The 19,149-nt window shown below is 46.5% G+C and overlaps 1 long non-coding RNA gene across 3 annotated transcripts in view; it reads left to right on the forward strand.

Annotated features, from left to right (window-relative positions):
- LOC109266010 (uncharacterized) overlaps window positions 1-19,149 on the forward strand; it is a 96,479-nt gene that overhangs the window by 66,509 nt on the left and 10,821 nt on the right. For 2 of the 3 annotated variants that reach the window (XR_008421206.1, XR_008421205.1), the window contains exons 3-4: window positions 6,037-6,145; window positions 10,008-17,216. This is a non-coding gene — a long non-coding RNA (uncharacterized LOC109266010). Of the gene's footprint in view, window positions 1-6,036; window positions 6,146-10,007; window positions 17,217-19,149 lie in introns of those variants that run through there. The other variant, XR_002079476.2, reaches the window with a different exon arrangement.

Genomic DNA, 19,149 nt, shown 5'->3' on the forward strand with positions numbered 1-19,149 from the left:
CGGAATCACACGGGACTGTTTTTCAGTTAGGCCGTGTGCCAGAAAGAGAGGAGAGAGTCTAGTCAGGATATTTAGCTTATCAGCTGCCACTGCACGAATTTTCCCCTGCTACAAACTTCCTAACATTCCGACCCTTCTGGTTTGAAAATTTCCAAGGCTGTTCCTATGCCAACCAAAAACATCACACGATCCGTGTTTCTTGTGCAGTGTAGCAGTGGGATCTATGTTACCAGGAAGATGTGTCAAAGGTGTGGTTTATTTCTCATTCTTTTGTGTGGAGGCTAGTGATTTCAGAGAATGCAACAGAGCCCTGTGAGACACTGAAATGCTCATCCAGACACCCAACTGCCCTGTGCCTCTGCCGGGTCCCTTAGGATAAGACAAATGCTCCCAGACATCTCGTCCATATGGAAAATGTCAGACGGTTCATCTCAAAACTCCAGTATCCGGGTGTTTTCAAAACACCCGAGCGCCGCCCTGAACTACACAATTATAAATCAGATGCTTGGTTTCATGCAGTGTCGTCTGACTATTCTGGACAAAATCCTGACATGTACTTTGTCTCTTTTTTCGGACAGTTACCCTAATTTCTATCTTTGCAGTGAAAGAACAGCTTCTATCTGTCTTCACCAGTCGGTCTTCTTATTTTGATGAGGGGCTCACCTCAAAGATGAAGAGTTTAACCACTCAAACCACCACCATCAATAACAACAGTCACCGACCAACCGCAAAAGAAAGAAAGCATGAAATCAAAAGCCCCAGGGCCCAGCCCTGCAGTCCGCAACCTTGCTGTGATCTGGCCAGGTCATGAGCTCCAGCCTCAGCTTATTCACTTATACAACAGGGATGATAACCCTCGTTCTGCAGACTTCTTGCAGGATTCAATGAGACGCAGTTTGGAAGTACTTGGAAATAACACGTGCACTGCATTATGTTTTGGCCCATTGATCATTCAGGCGTTCGGCCTTTGCTCTGGAGAAGGACCACGGACAGGCATGCACCCACAGGCCCCAAGCTGGGCTTTTACTCTAGCCATCCCTTTGCCATCCCAATCTACACTGTCCACAAGCTCTAGAAGTCAACAAATTTGAGATTCTGTTCCCACAAGGGCCCTCTCTGGTCTTCCAGAAAAACAGCCATCAGCTTGCCCTGCTGGGTGAATATTGCTCAATGCTGACCTTAGTTAGCTATCATTTTAACCATTCTCAACCAAAAAACATCTACCTGGGTTAGAGTAGTATAATCGCACTACCGTTTTTTTTTTTTCTTTTTAGAAGACATTTTATATTAAAAGTGTTTTTGGTCAAGTTTATTGAGGCATAATTTGCATACTATAAAATTCGCTCTTTTTATTGTACAGTTTTATGAGTTTTGAAAACACATGGTCTGTGTGACCACCACTGTGATCCTTATCTAGATCGATTCCATCATCTCCCAAAATGCCCCTTTTCGAGGTCAACCTCTTCTTACTCCAGGTCCTGGCAACCATTGATTGGTTTTCCGTCTCCATAGTTTTGCCTTTTCCAGAATGTCTTACGAATGCAGTCATAGAGTATGTGGTTTTGGGGTCTGGCTGCTTTCACTTAGCATAATGCATTTGAGATTCATCCGTGTTGCTGTGTGTATTCATAGTTTGTTCCTTTTTATTGCTTAATAGTAATAAGCAGTCCAACGCATGCACTGTATCCGTTCAACAGTTGAAGGACAGGGAGATGTTTCCATTTCTTGGTGATTATAAATAATGCTGTAAGCACTTTTGTAAGGTGTTTCATATGTACATACATTTTCATTAGACCTTTGCTTTTAAGAGATGTATGTAAGTTTCATTCCAGATGAACAATCAGAGACTGAGAGATTTGGGAGACCCCTGGGGAGAGGAGAGAGTATATTTCCTTCAACATTCAGTCAGGCCCAGACCTGCCAGTTAAACAGGGACTAGTTGTAGCAAGAGGCTGTTATTATTTCCACCGAGGACACTTGTAGAATAGAAATGAAAAGTAACATTATTTTTCTGAGCCCCAGGGGAAGAATATAAGTACATGATGGCAACCATCAATTTAGTGGGTCCAAGGTTGTCTAGGCGATTAAAGTAATATTTCCACGGGTTTTGGCAATTCCCGGCATAGGTCACCTTCATGTACTGGGTGAATTCTTTTTCAAATCACTGGTAACTGTTCTTTAATATGTAGAGAAGAATAAAGCGCCTGTTGGCAGATTGTTTACTAACAAACTCTCCAGGGTCGTTCAGGTTAAATAAACTCTCTTTTTGGCTAATGTAGGGGGGAAACCGTGGTTCTTAGTTGAAATAGTTATATTGGAATCTCTACTGTGCACACGACACCAGGGTAATTATCAACCCCCACTGAGAGTTTCAGGCATAGCATCAATTCTACCTGATTTCTCCCTGTACCCATCACAAAAATAGGAGTCAGGGAGGAGAACCAGCCATACCAGTAAGAAAGTTCAGCTAACCCTGGAGTCTCATCAAATCTCTCCTGCCGTCGTACTTTTTCACCCTGGGGCTCCTGTGTCCTCTGACCCCTTACCATTAAGTATTTGTATCCACTCAGGAGACATTTACTGTGCGCTTGCTTCTGTCAAGCCCTTGGATGAGTCGGGAGCTCCCAAAGATGACTGCACTTAGAGAACAATCATGCCTCTCTCACGTAGCCTTCAGTGTGAATGAGTTTCAATGCTGGTAGTGCTCCAATCGTCTCCGGACAATTTTTTTCACGAGCAGCAAAGGCGAAAGAAGAGATAGCTGAAATAGCTAAACTAAGATGTAAATAAACAAATGTTTTAGTTAAGTAGAAAAATAAGAGTTTTGCCTACCTAATATATGGCGTTACGCAAGTACGACAGTCTCGTGTTCCGCCTTTTGATTACGCGTGTGGGGCATCTCAGCTTACCCCTGTGGGCCAGCCCTCTCTGAAACGTTATTTCACTGAGGAAGTGTGTTTGGAGTTCTGAACAACTAACTTGTGAACAGAACTTCAGACACAGCCTACAAACAATTTGAAGAGTTAGATCTGTCGACGGCTGATTTACGGAACTGCTGGTTTGGGGTTCGTTAGTGTCCACGTTGGGAGGCACCCCACCGTCTGAGCCCTGAGTTCTGTCAGTACCGCTCACTAGCACTGAGGCCTTAACAATATGAAAAATACTAATAACAATGGCAATAATAGTGAGAGGAGCTAACTTTTTCGGAGCACCATAGCTGAGAGAATAGGAACGAATTTAGCACCGTGAGTGGTTCCAAAGGTCTGAGACTTGGAGTGGGTGGGTTAAGTGGAGATGAAGACATACAGACACACACGTGTGCATACACACACATATACGCATACATGTGCACGCACATACATACATACATAAACACATGCACACAGATACATGCATACATGCATGCATGCAACTGGGGAGCAAAGCCAGAGCCTGCTCCCCTCTAGTGTTGTTATAGGGCTTGACTGTAGGGTTTTACAGAGGGAAGTCTTGATTCCATTTTGATGATGACCATAAATGTGAGATTAAAGGCAGGGAAATCCGTTATTGGCTACTGCAGTAATCCAAGAACGGGTGATAAAATCCTCAGGATGGAGGGAAGGCAGCAGACCCAAGAGGCTATTTTACAAAGACAGATTCATTTGGGTTTGGTAGCCAACTGAATGGGAAGAAAGGGGGGTGTATGGGGCCTAGTTTCTAAGCGGTTGATCAGTGGTTCTATTAATTAGAATGGGAAACATCAAAGAATGAGCCAGTTTGAGGAGGAAGGAAGACACATTTGGTGTTAGATCTGCCATGGAAATTACCTGGAACTACTCTGCCTTGATATAAAGAAGATCTTCCTGATATTTTAATCTATGCAGAAGTGAGCTCTCCATCACTAGGAGTATTCAAGCAGAGGCTTATATAACCATCTGTCAAGGTTATAAAAGAGGCGTTGCCTGTATTGGGTTAGAGGCCAGGGTGAACAGCCTTTACATCCTTTCCAACCGTAAGAGTCTATGATACTCCAGAAGTAGGGGGAAAAAAGGCTATTTATTTCATGCACTGTTGTGGTCTCCAGACAGATTTTAAATACCACTGTGACATATACCATGAAATAAAAACAAGTTGAAAAAGGGAGTGGTTAAGTTAACTGCACACTTTTTATGTGCGTGCCAGTAGCTCTATATTTACTTTAGATGCATTTTTTATCTGAGGCTATTTATATCCAGAAATTTAGCTGCTGCATCACAAATCGACATTCAGTATTTGGCACACTTACAATGTCGGGGGCTCTGACATAGCCAGCTCTCCGCGCGTGTGTATAAATGTGCGGTTACGTATGTGTAAATAAAAAAAGACCATGATTTGCAACCAAATGATTACTATTTTCCATTTAGTGCATATCTATTCTATTACTGCAAAGCAGTCATTTATAAATCTTTCACCAGGCAGCGATTTTGAGGAGAGTTAAATATCAATCTAAGTATAACATCAGTATGTAAACAGATTGATGAATTGCTAGATTGCTACGATATAAACCATATGGAACCGTGAACAACGCTCTGAAGAGCTAGGGATAATTTTAGCATTTTATGAAAACCGAGGACAAGACAGAGCTACCCTACCACTTCTTGAAACTTCTCAGCGCTCTTCTGTTTTCACTCTCCAGGCTGCATGGAACAATTAGCATTCTGAACATTAAAAATATAACCTGCTAGATTGTTTCCGTCCTCAGGCAGGATCAGCGGACTCTGTGGGTGTGAGTGCCGGAAAAGTCTGCAGAAATAGACTGGGGAGGATGTATTACCCTGAGAGGCAGGCTCTGTTATCTGTTCCCTCAAATTCCGTACGTACATGGTTAAGGTTCCAAAGCACTGAGCAGGTCTTCAAAGGGATCCACGAAGGGGAAAAAAAAAAAAAAAGAAAGAAAGAAAAGGCTAAGAATCCTTTACTTCTCAAGTGGCAGGAACAACACTAGAATCCAGGCTTCCTGTCTGTCAGTTCTGAGCTCTTTTTATAAAATGACACTAGCTTCGCATACTAAATCCAGTGATGGCATAATACAGTTTATACTTTGCTGCAGTCATGAAAGCTTCTCTCTCTCTCCCCCCACCCCCCCCAGTTATATAAGCGGATCCTTTTCTCTTTCTAGTTGCAGATACAGCACTGCACTAACGCTGAGGGTGGATGGAATGAAGTTAAGGGATCCTGGGGATTCTTTTATGATTTCAGGAATTTTAGGCTAAAATCTATGTGGTCAGAGTAGAGCAGAGAATTAAGCAATTTTGGGCTGAATTTAAGCACAAAAGGCAGCCAATGTGGAAAATTACTTAATCCTTCGCTGAATTTGGGTTCTGCAAACCTGACCTGCATCAGCACAGAAGAGAAAATTCCCTGGGGGGTACTCAGAGGTGAGCCACGGAGATTAGCAAAGAAGGCTCTCAGGTAAGGCTCTAAGAATTGCAGTCATTTAGCCAAGGAGGCAGAGGGCGGATACGGTAATGGCCACCAAGTTTACACCACACTGTCATACAGGGAATTATGGCCTGTCGTCTCTGAGCACAGAAGGAGGTGGGCTGGGCCTCCAGACCCAGACCTTCACCTTAGCTTCTGGGAAACCTGTTAACATAACACGAGCATGTGGACAATGAAGTGTCCTTCCTCTTCAGAGGGGAGGCCAGCAGCCCCGGGGACAGGCTGACACTTTCTTCCTGAGGGCAGGAGAGGGGTCCGGGAGTGCCTGGCTGGGCTCGGGAGGAGCTGGGCTTAGGAGCAGACCCTGTACTTCTGACTCCAGACTGGCCTCCTTCCTCTCAGGAGGGGCCCTAGAAGGAAGACTGGAAAGTGACTGGAGCGAGAACCATCATTTTGCTATGTTTCCTGTTTCATTCTGCTGGGGAGTGGGGGTGAGGGTGGGGTGGACGCTTCATGGTTTTTAAAAATAAAACAAACACGAGTGCCCTGATTTACTGTGTTGGGATAATTTTCTTTTAGGGACTCTAACAAATGCCTCTTGCCATTGAATATGATGATTTATTCTAACTTCATTAGGTATCGATCCCAGATTCGTCTCCCGAGGCCCTTCCAATGCGCTTACCTACCTGGAGCCTCTCGCTGGGACAGGCACAAAGAACAGGACCGAAGAATTCCATTTCTAAGAGTGAGTATAGTAAGCAGGGGTAGAAAAACATGTGCACATCACCTTGAGTGGAACCCGGTAGGGCTTGGTGTGAGGCCCGTCTTGCAAGGTTCTAGTGAAATAAAAAAACATGACACCATAGGACAGAATGGGCTTTATAAGTTCAGTGCATTGAATTAAGTGGGCTGATTACTGTTCAATGAGAGAATGGGTAATATGGAGGAAGGGGGGAAGGAGAAGGAGATGGAGAGAATATTGTAGCCGCAGAAGACTATATCCTGAACCTTAAGGCACTAAAACCCACGCACTTCCCAAAGGGAGTGTCTCCATGTCACTCACTACCTAGACATCGGTATCATTTCTTCACTGCGTGTGCCGTCATCAGAGGCGCTCCCGATGATGTCAGCTGCTCCTCTAGGCACCGTAACCTTTGGCAGCAATAGCACGTATTTGCTCCTGCCCGACTCCGGGTAGCAAGTCCACATAGATAAAGCCCTCCCCTCAAGGCCGTCTCCCCACCGATGACCTCTGGGGCACTCAGGCTCAGCTTTCCTGCTTTGAGAACTTCCTAGTTAAGTCCCCCTTATCACTGGGAAAACTTGACCTCTAACATGCAAAGCGGGTCATGGAGCAGGGAGAACGGAACTCTCTGACTTTAAAGTCAACTTGGCTTTGCTTACCTTTGAAATAGAGCATTTGTATTTTGAAACTGTTTATGAGAAGTTCTCTGAGTACTGAACTGCAAACACAGATACCAAGAAATTCTGGGGCCAGAGTGTCCAAATAACTGGGATAAGGACAATTGAGTTGAATAGTAATAAAATCTGGCACCGATTGTTTAGGCTTTCGAATTCTCCGATGACAAGCCTTCCTTGGCTCGGCCCTTTGGTCCAGGGAAAAGAGCACAGGATCTGGAAATAAAGAATGTGTATTTGAGTCTTTTCACTGCTGTCCCCCAACTGTGAGAACTTAGGCATTCTGCTTTGTTCAGGACGCTAAGCTTCGGTTTTATCACATGTGACAAGGATCAGCAACATCTACTTTCACGGGATTTTTGAGAGGATTAAATGAAGGAATAAATACTTTCCAAGTGCTTCATGAGGAGTCCTCCCCCCGCCCCCATTTTATAGATAAATATGCTGAGGTCCAGAAAGGTTAAGTAACTTGTGCAAGGTAACACAGCCGGTAAGTATTATATCCTGGAACTTCGATCAGAGTAGGTGGTCAAGAAATTTCTGTTAAAATGAGATTAACATCACGTATGTGATTCCATCTTCCTGAGAAGAATTTGCCTTTTGGGCAAAAAGAAGCCTGGTGCTCTTTCACGTTTTCCCAAATTGCATTAGGCTCAATTTTCTGCCATGAGACACGGAAGGAAAATGAGCCCCTGTTGCATTTGTTTCTCCGGTTGGTTTCTCTGATCCTTGTAATACAAAAATTACAACAGGATTAACCCAGAACTATAGACAAAATTGAGGAAAGCATTAACAGATAGAGTCCTTAGTATCGTGCTTTACGAAGAGTACACGTTCAATAAGCGTATGTTGACTGAGGGTTTAGAAAGATCAGTTCTCCGATATTCTGGTAGAGGGCCAACCAGTCCCGGAAAAGAAAACAGGCATTTCAGATGGCTTTAAGTGTCCTACTCTGGAGGAAAATAAACAAGCACAGAGTGAGGACAACAGGGCTGGAGTCAACGTGACACTCTAGGAACTACAAAATCACATCAGTTATTTTGGCAAATGGAGTTCTAGACACTTGCCATAGCACCAGATGATGTTTATTCCCACAAGAAGATTATTATAATGCATCTCTTGGATTAAGTTTTTCCTTTTACGAGGACGCTATGTCAGAGTCGGCTAAACTAAACTAAGGCTAAGTCTGCCTTCCAAATGTACCTGCTTTTCACTTTCAGAAGCACGCCTACATCTTCATACACTGCCTTTATGACTTGGTCCTCAGAATAATCGCGGTGGGGGGGGGGGGGCGGTAAATAGAGCAGGTATTATTATTTGTGATCTTTACAGGGTGGGGCTGGGGAGACTGTGTATCCTGCGTGCATCTAGCAGGGTGGCTGGTGTATAAACAATACATAGGAAATACACAATAAATAATAGCTATCATTGAGTGCTTTTACTGGGTGGCAGATACTACTTTAAGCACTCCACATACATGGACACATTTCTTTAAGGGGAGTTAGGCATAACTGATGAGCGTGTGAGCCTGCCACTCGCCAGCTGAGTGACCAAGGGCACCTTGGCCCTGGTTTTATCACCTGGAATATAAGGAATAATAACAGGGTAACCTCATGGTGTTGTTGCAAAGATCACCTGAGGTGATACACATACAATAATGCTAGCGTACCTGAACGCTCAATAAATACTGGCTGGTATTTGTATTTATCCCAAAGTAACCTCTCAAGTCGTTGGCGGAACCAAGATTTGAACCCGGGCTGCCTGGCTCAAGACCCTGTATCTCTAGTCACTATTTATTTTGAATGAATAACGAGACAAGTGAATAAATAACCTAGAGTTGCCCTGCAAGACGGTGGCCGAATCCAAGTCCCCTGTCACTGCCCCCCTCCCCCCCCAACAACTATAGCCCTAGATCGAGGCTGGGCCCTGGCAAATACACAGAGCCACTTCTTGGAAGGAAGCAGGAAGTTGCCACTTATTTATGGGTTTTATGTTCCCTCTTCGTCCTCAGGTCACACTTCCTTCCAGGCTGCTGAGCCTGGTGGTGTGTGTGCGTGTACTTAGAAGTGTACCCCTTCCCTGCAGAGGTCAGTTCTTTTGCATTTCAGTGGTAGAGGATTGGATTCTTAACTCACTGAAGGAGAAACAGAGTGAGCAAAACTCTAATAAGTGACATTTGAAAAACACTGTCCGGTTCACAAAGCGCTCTCCCATCCATTTTGTCACTTGATCACTGGACATAGATTATGTTCTCTGTCTTTGAAGCAACCCAAGCATAGAGGCATCACGTGACTTGTCCAGCTCGTGGAATTGGTAAGTCCAGACCCCAGACTTTTCACCAGGGTCTGCCACCTCTGGGTCCCACGTCCCTTCCTTGACGAGAACTATGACCCTTTACACTAAGGGAACTAAGGGAACTTGGGCCTTGTCCTTTGTCCTTGGCCCTGTCCTTGGTCCTTGGCCTCAGAAAAATAATTTCATGGTATTTCCAGTGTAGATTTTGATCTCCTTGGGAAAGTTTCGTTTTGGACCTTCGTGATGACGGAGGAATGGGACAAGATGAACTCCCAGGTCACACGCACAACCGTGGAGTCTGTGATTCTTTCCCAAGAGTTTACGAAGCATGGAATGCTTGGTACAGGAAATATCCCAACAGCTGTAAAGAGCTATTTATTTGGGACCATCCAACCACGTGCTGTGATAGAAAAATGTGGGAGAAGGAGAGGGGGCGTCGGGAAAAGGATTTCACGGATTTCACGTATGCTCTTGTCTTACTCTGATGTCCTATGTCAAAACTTTTGTTCACGGCACTCTCCCACATAAAGCAGTGCTCCCTGGATGCTCTCTACCTCATCACGCTCCTTCCCCTCACGTGTATAGAGATTGTTTTTCATTTTGAACCCAACTGCTGCTTCTTTGATTCTGTAGCAAATCGCCCTTTTGAGTGTGTGGTGTAATTACTCCCATGGCAATGGACCGAAGTTAGACACAGGCCATTATGTGAGCCCGCAGCCTGAGCGGAGAGACGGGAGCAAAGAGTTCCTTTTAAAACCGCTCTCCTTAATAATAGCAGGACAGAGGTAGAAAATTACTGGCATTACAAATTGCTTTTTTCCATAAGGGTTTTGTCCCTATCTTTTAAAAGGCTGTGTCACACTGAGAAAATTTCTCTACGTTTTTAATTGCAGATAATTTTGTGTAAGGAAAACCTCCCAGTGAAAATGGTCTGATGAAATGTGCTTAGTTTGGCTTTGGCCGAGCTCCTCGTCGTCCTAAACGAGGGCACAGAAACACGCACAAACAATATTTGCTACTACCTAAAAAGTGTAACCGCGCATTTACGGCAAAAGCAATGCAGGAGATTGAGAAGTGGAGACCGGCCCCTAAGAAGAGCTCCGCTTACATAAAAGAGGAGGGCCGAAGGAGGTGTGGTCTGCTGCCACCAAGCGGTGAGCCACGTAAGCCTGATGGCTGCCAAGAGCCCTCACTTATCGGGAGCCCAGCCTGGTCCCTGGGGAAGGTGGACAGGAAGAGGAGGAAAGTGAAGAAGACGCCAGTGCCGCCAAAGTAACCGTTAGGAAAAGACGCGTCCTAAAGCCGAATGCGCTTTTTATTCGGAGAACGCCGCATCGGGACCTCATTCGTGCTGTTTTAAGGCCCGATTCTAACAAGCTTAGTTTTCAAACCCTATAGCACGTTAGAATCAAGGAATTAGCACGCGAAGAAAGCCAGCGAACACACTACATATTTATTTTAGTCTTAACAAACACCAGTAGCAACCAATGCGATACTGGTTACGGACTCAATTTTAAGGATGATGAAACAGGTTCAGAGAAGGTCAGCCAGTAAGTGATCAAGTCTGTCTTCACATTCAGGGTTCTGGCCTCAGAGCTCATGTCTCTTCCTTTTCTCCCCCTCGCCTTTCCAAAGAGAGGCACGCCGAGAAGCAAGCCTTCATGGCAGCACAATGACAGGACAAGGGCGGGAGACAGCATGGAATCAGTATTGAAAATTTGCCGCACCCTGGGATGATCCAGTATAGAGGAAAATGGCTTCCTCGGTTCCCAAATGCGTCTATTTTAGAGGATAGTCGTCATTGATTTGCATCAATATGTCCAAATGCGTCGACTTTCTCGGGGTAAAGAGTAGGGAGAAAGAATCCTGGGGGGGATACAGGTTCAGGGGATCCAGGCGTAGCTTTGCCTTTCACTGGCTGTGGGAACTTAGCCATGTTACATCACCTCATCGCGCCTCTGTTTCCTCATCTGCAAAATTAACATAATTATTCCGCCTACCTCATGGAGCTGGTTCCGGAGGATTCAATGAGGCAATTCGTAGAAATAGTTAAAGCTGTACCTGACGCTTAGGAGGCATGACTTAGGAAGCATAGACGCTTCAGAGAGGTAGACGCTTACCTCCCGAAAGGACTAAATCTGACTTCTTATTTAAATTGCTCATCTGTCCATTCATTCGTTCAACACACATTCACTAAGTCCATATTATGAGCCAGCAGCGGGTGGCCACCAGGCAAACAAATATAAATAAACTACCGCTCTTCGCCAGTAGGAGCTCAGACGTGTAAACAAAAAATCTGCCGCGACGAGGGAGGTGCTGGGAGAGCATTTCTGCGGGAACACGGAGACGGGAACGTGCAGCCTCCTACCTCGCCCTGGAAGGAGTCAGGATGGCCGCCCGAAGTGAGGTTCCACAGAAGGTGAAGAGGGAAAGGGCATTCCAATGGAGGGCACAGCATGTTTAAGCAAAGACCCAAATGGAGGAAGAGCAGGTGAATTCGCACGTCGGGTGCCGGTGTGTGGGAGGCGAGTAGGAAAGGGTATAAGGCTGAGGAGGGAATATACACATATTTGTTCTAATTGTACGGTACTGAGAAAACGGATTCGCTCACGGAACTAGTTGCAAAAGGTAGCTTTTCTATAAAAAAAGAACTCAATTTGCAATCTTGGGGTCCTCTACTAATTTGGAAGCTCGAGAGGCAGTAAGACATTTTTAGTTCAAATCTAAATTATTATCTCCCAACATCTTACGTTTCTTACCATAAAAGTCAGATGGAAAGCAGCGCGACCCTAGGATCGGGACTAAAATGCTGTAAAACACAGTAGCATGTGCGACCTGGTCCGTGTCCACTTGTCGCTGCTTGGCTGTCAGACTGGGATGAGAACACGCACCTGAGCCTCACCGGGCACACGAGTGAGCAAGGCCATGCGTGTGCACCCTGGTGAGCCGGGAAATGTCTTGTACTGAGCAGTTGCCATGAAGTAGGCTGGTGGCTTCGCAAAAAATATGAGCAGATTTTTTTTTTAATTATTGGGGCGCCTGGGTGGCTCAGTCGGTTAAGCGTCCGACTCTCGATCTTGGCTCAGGTCGTGATCTCACGGTTCATGGGATGGAGCCCCACATTGGGCTCCGCGCTGACAGCGTGGAGACTGCTTGGGATTCTCTGTCTCCCTCTGCTTCTCCCCGACTCATGCTTAAGCTCTCTCTCTCTGTCTCAAAAGTAAACAAACACTTAAAAATAAATAAAATAAAAATCATTATTACTATTATTATTACTGTCAATTTCAGTGACAAATTCCGCAAGTATCTGGATGCCAAAGTATATGTGAGACCCAACAGCCGACACCACGTTTTACGCATTTCCCTCCGCCCGGCACCCAGCCCCGAGCCTGCCACACAGTAGGTTCTCTATTGATGTTTGTCGAGTAGCGAGCAAACATCTGGATTCGGACATTTCCAGGGTGCGCGTATGGTAACCGAGACCCTCCACAGCGGTTAATAAGCCCGGGGAGCACGGTGTATGGAGTGGGAAGACAGGTAGGGAAGCACGTGAAGGAGACGGAGAAAGTGCCAGTTGGCGGCCCCGGTGATCTGATTATGCGACGCCAGTGTGTGCCGTGAGAACTCCTTGGCCACATCATGTACCTACTCGACTTCGCTCCCATGTAACCAACTTTTCATTTGCTTTAACAGCAATGTAAAATGTAACGGTGATTCATCATACATTTTGGGAGGACCTCTCTCTTGGAAGGAGTTGGTTGGACTCTAGAGGATTAGTGGGTCGAGAACCAAGTCGGTGCATACTGAAGGCACTGGGCTCTCTTAGGAGGCTGAATCATACACCCCAATGGAAACTTTCCCCATCCCGGGAGTCATTAATGTGTCATAACCCATAATTTAGAAATTATTGGGTGTTTGGGACTTCCTTTCTCACTCGGCCCACAGATCCTTATCCTCACACACAGACCGAACCCTCAGAGTATCGATGAAGGAGGGGACCCTCCGTCAGCTCCTGTTGGAGGAATAAGATGAGCACAGACCTAATCAGGGAGCGTCTACTCTGGGCTTCTGAACAGGACAATAATTTTTGCCGTCCTAAGTCCTATGCGTGACTGCTGCTCATCGTTCTCAAGATCTCAGCACCTTTTCCTTCTGGCGGGCCCTGGGTGACGAGTCAAAATGAAGTACTCCTCCCCGCTCGGCTGTCCGGTTCACCAGGGGTCAACCCACAAGGGAGACTGCTCAGTGAAGTGACAGAGGTCACGCCTCTGGGGATGGAAGTCAACCTTATCAGTGTTTTAGAAGCAGACCTGGATTTCTAGGCGCCTCCACACGTGAGCCCCTGTTCTGTTTCCGCGTTTGCTGTCAAGGGTTATGAGATGGAGGGAGAGACGGGGTCAGGTGTTTGCAAAGGTCACTCAGTTTCATGTCTGAAAGGTGAGCGGTGATGTCAGGATCAAGTGGCCAGTGAGGACAGGGGAAGGATGACAGAGACAGACATTTCTTTTAATATTTTTTAAATGTCTATTCATTTTTGAGAGAAAGAGAGAGAGAGAGAGAGCAGGGGAGAGGCAGAGAGAGAGGGAGACAGAGAATCCATGGGATCCATGCTGTCAGCGCAGAGCCTGACGTGGGGCTCGAGTTCATGAACTGCGAGATCGCGCCCTGAGCAGAAATCAAGAGTCAGATGCTTAACGGACTGAACCACCCAGGTGCTCCTGGAGACAGACCTTTTTAAAGGCATAACCCCCACCCCCCGGACTCACTCCCATTTCCCCCTCCGGCCATCCCTTTGTGCATCCTGCTGGTAAATTTCGATGTTGATGCTGATATTTAATTTTATCTGCAGAAAGAAGGCAAAATAGAGCTCATCAGACATTTAAAGGCAGTCATCTGTGTTTCTTATTTACTTTTAGATAAGCAACATACCCACATAATTTACTCTTGATAAAGACTACAGGAACTGCTCGTTTGCCAAAGACAAGTGACTTTTAAACGGCGAACAGTTTGAGATGTTACCAGAGCAAAACTTGTAATTCCTACTGGCCAATCCCCACCTGCCCCCACCACCCCCTTCTCTCTCACACACACACAGTGTTTGTTGAGCCCATATTTATAGATGTCACCAAGAGCCTGTGCCTCTGTCCACTCCTGTTTAAACATCTGCATGCCCATATGTTGGGACATCAGTCAAACTTTGCTCCCTGCCAGCTCAACTGTGTTCCCCACATGCCCGGGGCTTCTCCTGGTCTGCTCCCCAGCCCAATGAGCCCCATCACCCTCCAGAGGGTTCCACGTGAAGGCGAAGGGTCTCCAGGGTGTGCACAGGAATAAGAACAACATGACGGCCAGGCCTGCGGGACAAGGACATCTGTCTGATTGCTCCACTCGTTTCTGCCCATGACCTCACAGAGGCCTCAATTGGATCAGGCAATTAGTATGGGCAGGATCAAATGCTGCCCAATTTAATTCAATTACTCTTCACCGCAAGAGAAAATATGGTTATTATAGTGACAGGACCCGTGTGCGGAATACAGGCTCCTGGCCAGCGACCTGCCAACACGCTGCCAAGCTGTGAGGGGCAGTGAGGGCGCAGAAGAGGATGATTGGAGAGGATGGGGAGAACCGTACCAGCTCCAGAGCGTCGGAAGTGGGGTTCGTGTCCGGCCACAATCGCCCAGAGGCCCCTTTTCTGACAGAAACCCCCGGGTAATGGGGGCATATCTATTGCCCAGGCTTGGGATCGAAATGTGGAGGAGTCAGCTGTTCCACGAGAACTATGAATTATTTACCGGGTCCCGGGGAGAAAGGGGGAAGCACGAGTGACAGCAGCCAGAAGAAGAACGGCAGCTATTTTCCAAAATTACCGTTTTAAGGGAAATTTCTTATTTATCATTCTTAAGTCTCCATGGCAAATTTGACAACTAAGAAGACAATGTAGACATTGAGTCTTTTTTTAAAAACATTTCCGTCCCTTCACTGCCATTGATCTCCCCATATTTAATAACTAGTACTTTCATTTTGCCCTTATGGTGCATTTCCTGTTGGCCAGTTATGGTCAATGATGTTTATGTGGGCCCATTCCTTTTAACCTCTCAAGAGCCCTGTGAGCTAGAAGCTTTCATTACTCCCATTTTGTAGGTGAGAAAAATGAGGTTTCAAGAGTTGAGTAACTGCCCAAGGTCACATAGCTGTAAGTGACAGTAGATCCCCGTTGGATCTGTTGATCTCAAAACCCCTGTTCTTGACCATTATGCTAAACTTCCCCTTGGCCTCCTTTCATCAAATCTTCCTTGCCTTTCTATGCACGTCCTCGGGTCACTGAAGAGAGAGAGGTCTGACCACATGCTCAGTACATTGGATACACAAGAGCCCACGTCCACATGGAATCATATCATTGTTTCTTAACTAACACACTGAGCTCTGGGTTCAAATCCCAGCCCTGCCGCTTCCTGGCTGTGTGACCGGACAGTCTCTGGGTCTCAGTTTCCTCATGCATAAATGAGGAACATTATTTCCTCATCGAGTTGTGGGAAGAGCTATCAGAGTCAACGCACTTAAAATGGTACCCGGGGAAAAGATGCAAAAGTTGTCAGCCGTTAGCATCACTTCCCTTCTGGAAGCAAGTAATGCAAAGATCGGAGGCAAAGCCGTTATCTGCCGTATGCACACCTGCACACTTCCAGAGGTAGACTGCACATATTGGCAGCGTCCACATCAGTCAAGCCTTTGCTGGGCCCGGTGATCATGAGTAGTTATCTTGGCCGACGAGCCCAGGCTTAGTGGGGGTGGGGCGGCTGTAGGAGACCGGAGCGACTCTGAAGCAAGTTTCTTTTGGGGTCGAGTAGGGTGCTCCTCTGACTTGATCCCTTGTCTGAGGCTCTACCCCTTTTTCCTCAGAAACACAGTGAATGGGAGAGATTGGGGGACTCACACAGGGAAGGGGCAGTAGCTCCCCCCGCCCACATACACTGAGTGACAGGCACCGGCTATGCCCCTTTCCGTTCCCTCCTGGCCCACTGCCCTCTACCCCAGCGGACCAGGGAGGCACGGTGCTGAATGTCCATCGTGGTAAATGGCCTTCACACAAAATTTCTGAGCTTGCCAACTTGAAGTACTGTCTCGGAGCTTTGCAGGGAGTTTTGAAAATTCTAGAAACTCACAGGAATTTCCCCAAGGCCTTACCACACTCGCTTGGGTCGGCATGGCAACATCTCTGTGAAGCCAGGGTGGGGGCGTCTCCAGCCTGAAGAAACGGAGCGTGATGCTTCGAATCGTACTTACGTTGTTCGTGGTCATTCTTCACCACTCGAGCTGCTTTTAGGGCCGGGGCCACTTTTGCAGGTACTATAAATCTAAGCTAATACACATATCAGTGTGTACCAAATAACGTGAGCTCTGGTCTGGAGTCGGGCTTTACGACGATCATTTCCTCTCTCCACCAGAGCCTGTCATGGCTCCACATTGCTCGGACGTATGGCATGAGGAACCACTGCATTTGGTGCCTGTTGTGATCACTTATGATGTCTTGGCCCCATGCCCTCTGCTTTCAGATCCCCTGTGGAGGATACAGAACACGCTAATAGAAGCCAGATCTTTTTGGTTAGTTTTGATTGAGCTTCATGGAGTTATAACTCTGACAGTGGTATTTTCATTAAGAGGAGAATGGTTTACTGTCCAAACTGGAAATGGTGTCTTCTTGTATGGGATTGCAGCTGGAATAAATGGAGTGAAGACGAACAGAAAAGCAGGCACCTGGCTCTTCTTCCTTATTCTGCACTTCTGAGTGAGTTCTGGTCCCTCCCAGCCTCAATTTCCCCATTGCTATGGGAACTGAAATCAATCCTACGGCCCACACTGTCTCCTGCAAATGAGCTGGATTAGCGTTCACCACCCTGAGCCCTCCAATATCCAGCATTGTAAATTTCAGTTGTAATTGCCGGTATTACTCAGACGAGGAAAAGAAATATTTCCAGTTCTGGGAAGAGCAGGGCTAACAGCTGTAGCTGAACACGAGACGGGGGAGGATGACAAACCACAGACGTGCCCAGCTCTTGGGTGCTCCGAGGGGAACCTGGGCAGAAAATGGCGGCCCCCGTCAGGTAACTGTTTCAGCGTAACACGAAGAGATGTGACCTTGATATCCACGCCAGCTGAGTTCCTGAATAATAATATTTTAAGCAATACGGAGCATCAGACAGATAGACTCACTTAGCATCTGGGGAGCCAATGGCACCCAGGCTTGCCCAAACTGGCCTTTCTCATTGCAGGGTGTGGGAGAACACAGGGCTTTGTGGGTCCCTGGGGGCCTGCCAGGCCCAGAGCTGTTGCTCAGCTGTGGGAAGCACTCCAGTTCTCAGGTCTGCTAATGAGTGGTGTGGTGTCTGGCAAGGGCCTGGCCTGTGAGCGAGTGTGACTAATCATGAATCTTTTCAATAACGCTGACAGTTCATTCTCCGCTCTCTCCTTCGGCTGCTCTCTGTGCTGGAGCTGGCTGAAAGAGGAGCAAATTAGCCTCATTCTGGAAAAGGCAGGGCATGATAAAGGACCCCCTAAAAGGTCTCCAGTGCTCCGTGCCTGGATGTTTTGCAGCCGGTGTAATTATCTGACTTGGGTGGCTCGACAGGGTATTTTTGATGTTGTTGTTCCCTCTCCTCAATAGCAGGCAGTGTCTGAAGACAGTGCCCGGTTACTGTTCTGGGAGCTATTTAACAAATATAGGTTTGACACCAGCAAAGACAGTGTCATGATTATCCTGCATATGCGCCAGCCCAAAGTGACGACCCTCCCATTTCCTGTCCAAAGGCTACATTTTGTTGAATTATGCTTCTGTCCCCACACGGAAATGTGGTAGACCTTAAATGCCCTGGACTCCTTAATTGGGGGTGGGAGCCAAAGAGGGGATGAAGCTTTCCCTCCGATTCCTCTGTCTCCCCGCCACCCACTTTGCTGCTTGATAAGTTCACTGTGCTTCTAACACCACAGCCAAACTGCGTGTTCTGTCACGGGGAAGGGGTGTGTGTGTGTGTGTGTGTGTGCGTGCGTATCTCAGGAAAGTTAGTAATGCCATCTGTTGGTTAGTGGACTGGAAGAATTTCAAGCTGGAAGGCAAGCTTTGCTGATGTTGGACCAAAACACTTAGAAAAGAGTGGTAATTGTCAGTGGATGTGGTACTCTCATCATGGACTGGGCTTCTGAGAATAACTCATATATAATTTTTTTTTAGAGAGGGAGAGAGAAGGAAAGGGGCAGAGGGAAAGAGAGAGAACCTTAAGCAAGCTCCTCGCTCAGCGCAGAGCCTGACGTGGGGCTTGATCCCACAACCCTGGGATCACGACCTGAGCCGAAATTAAGAGTCAGGCGCTCAACCAGCCGAGCCACCGAGGGGCTCCTCAAATATAATTTCTTAATAACAGAGCCAAAACATTTGCACGTCGAGAGACATGAGCAAGTGAAAGGGGAGGAGAAGTGCATCCAGTGCTGGGAAACTGAGGCCGTGTGTACTGTTCTTCATTCCCTAAGATAAACGCATTGTCTGGCACTTTTCACCCTCTAGCATGTAGGCCTGTTTCTTCTCCCTTTCTGAGCCTGGTGGGATCACTATGCACTCTTAAGGAGGTCCAAAAGGCTAACTAGAGACACTCAAGCTGTATTTTCCAAATCGAAAATTGAGACATGTGTCAGAATATTCTCAGGAATGATAAGTGAAAGTATTTGAAATTAAGAGTTTTCTTTGAACATCGTGACCACAGAATTCTCTTTCAATTTCTGAAGGCCGTGTGTGTGTAAGGTGCCATGGGTTATGGTTTCAGGTAGGGGTTGTAAGTGGTGACCGCAGGTCAGATTTCTCTTCAGCCATGCGGTATCTCAAAAACTGGGGAACTTCTCATGAGCATCCAAATTTCGAACTTCTTTTTAAAAATCATCAAATCTGGCAACACTGACTTCATAGACCCGCATGAAACTAAATGGTTGCTGCCTTTTTACAGAATACTTTGTCACACTCCTCACTACTCTCTATTGCTTCACATTTAA

This window comes from Panthera pardus, unplaced genomic scaffold, assembly GCF_024362965.1.
Source record: "Panthera pardus isolate Hobbes unplaced genomic scaffold, ASM2436296v1 HiC_scaffold_1, whole genome shotgun sequence".
Taxonomy (NCBI): domain Eukaryota; kingdom Metazoa; phylum Chordata; class Mammalia; order Carnivora; family Felidae; genus Panthera; species Panthera pardus.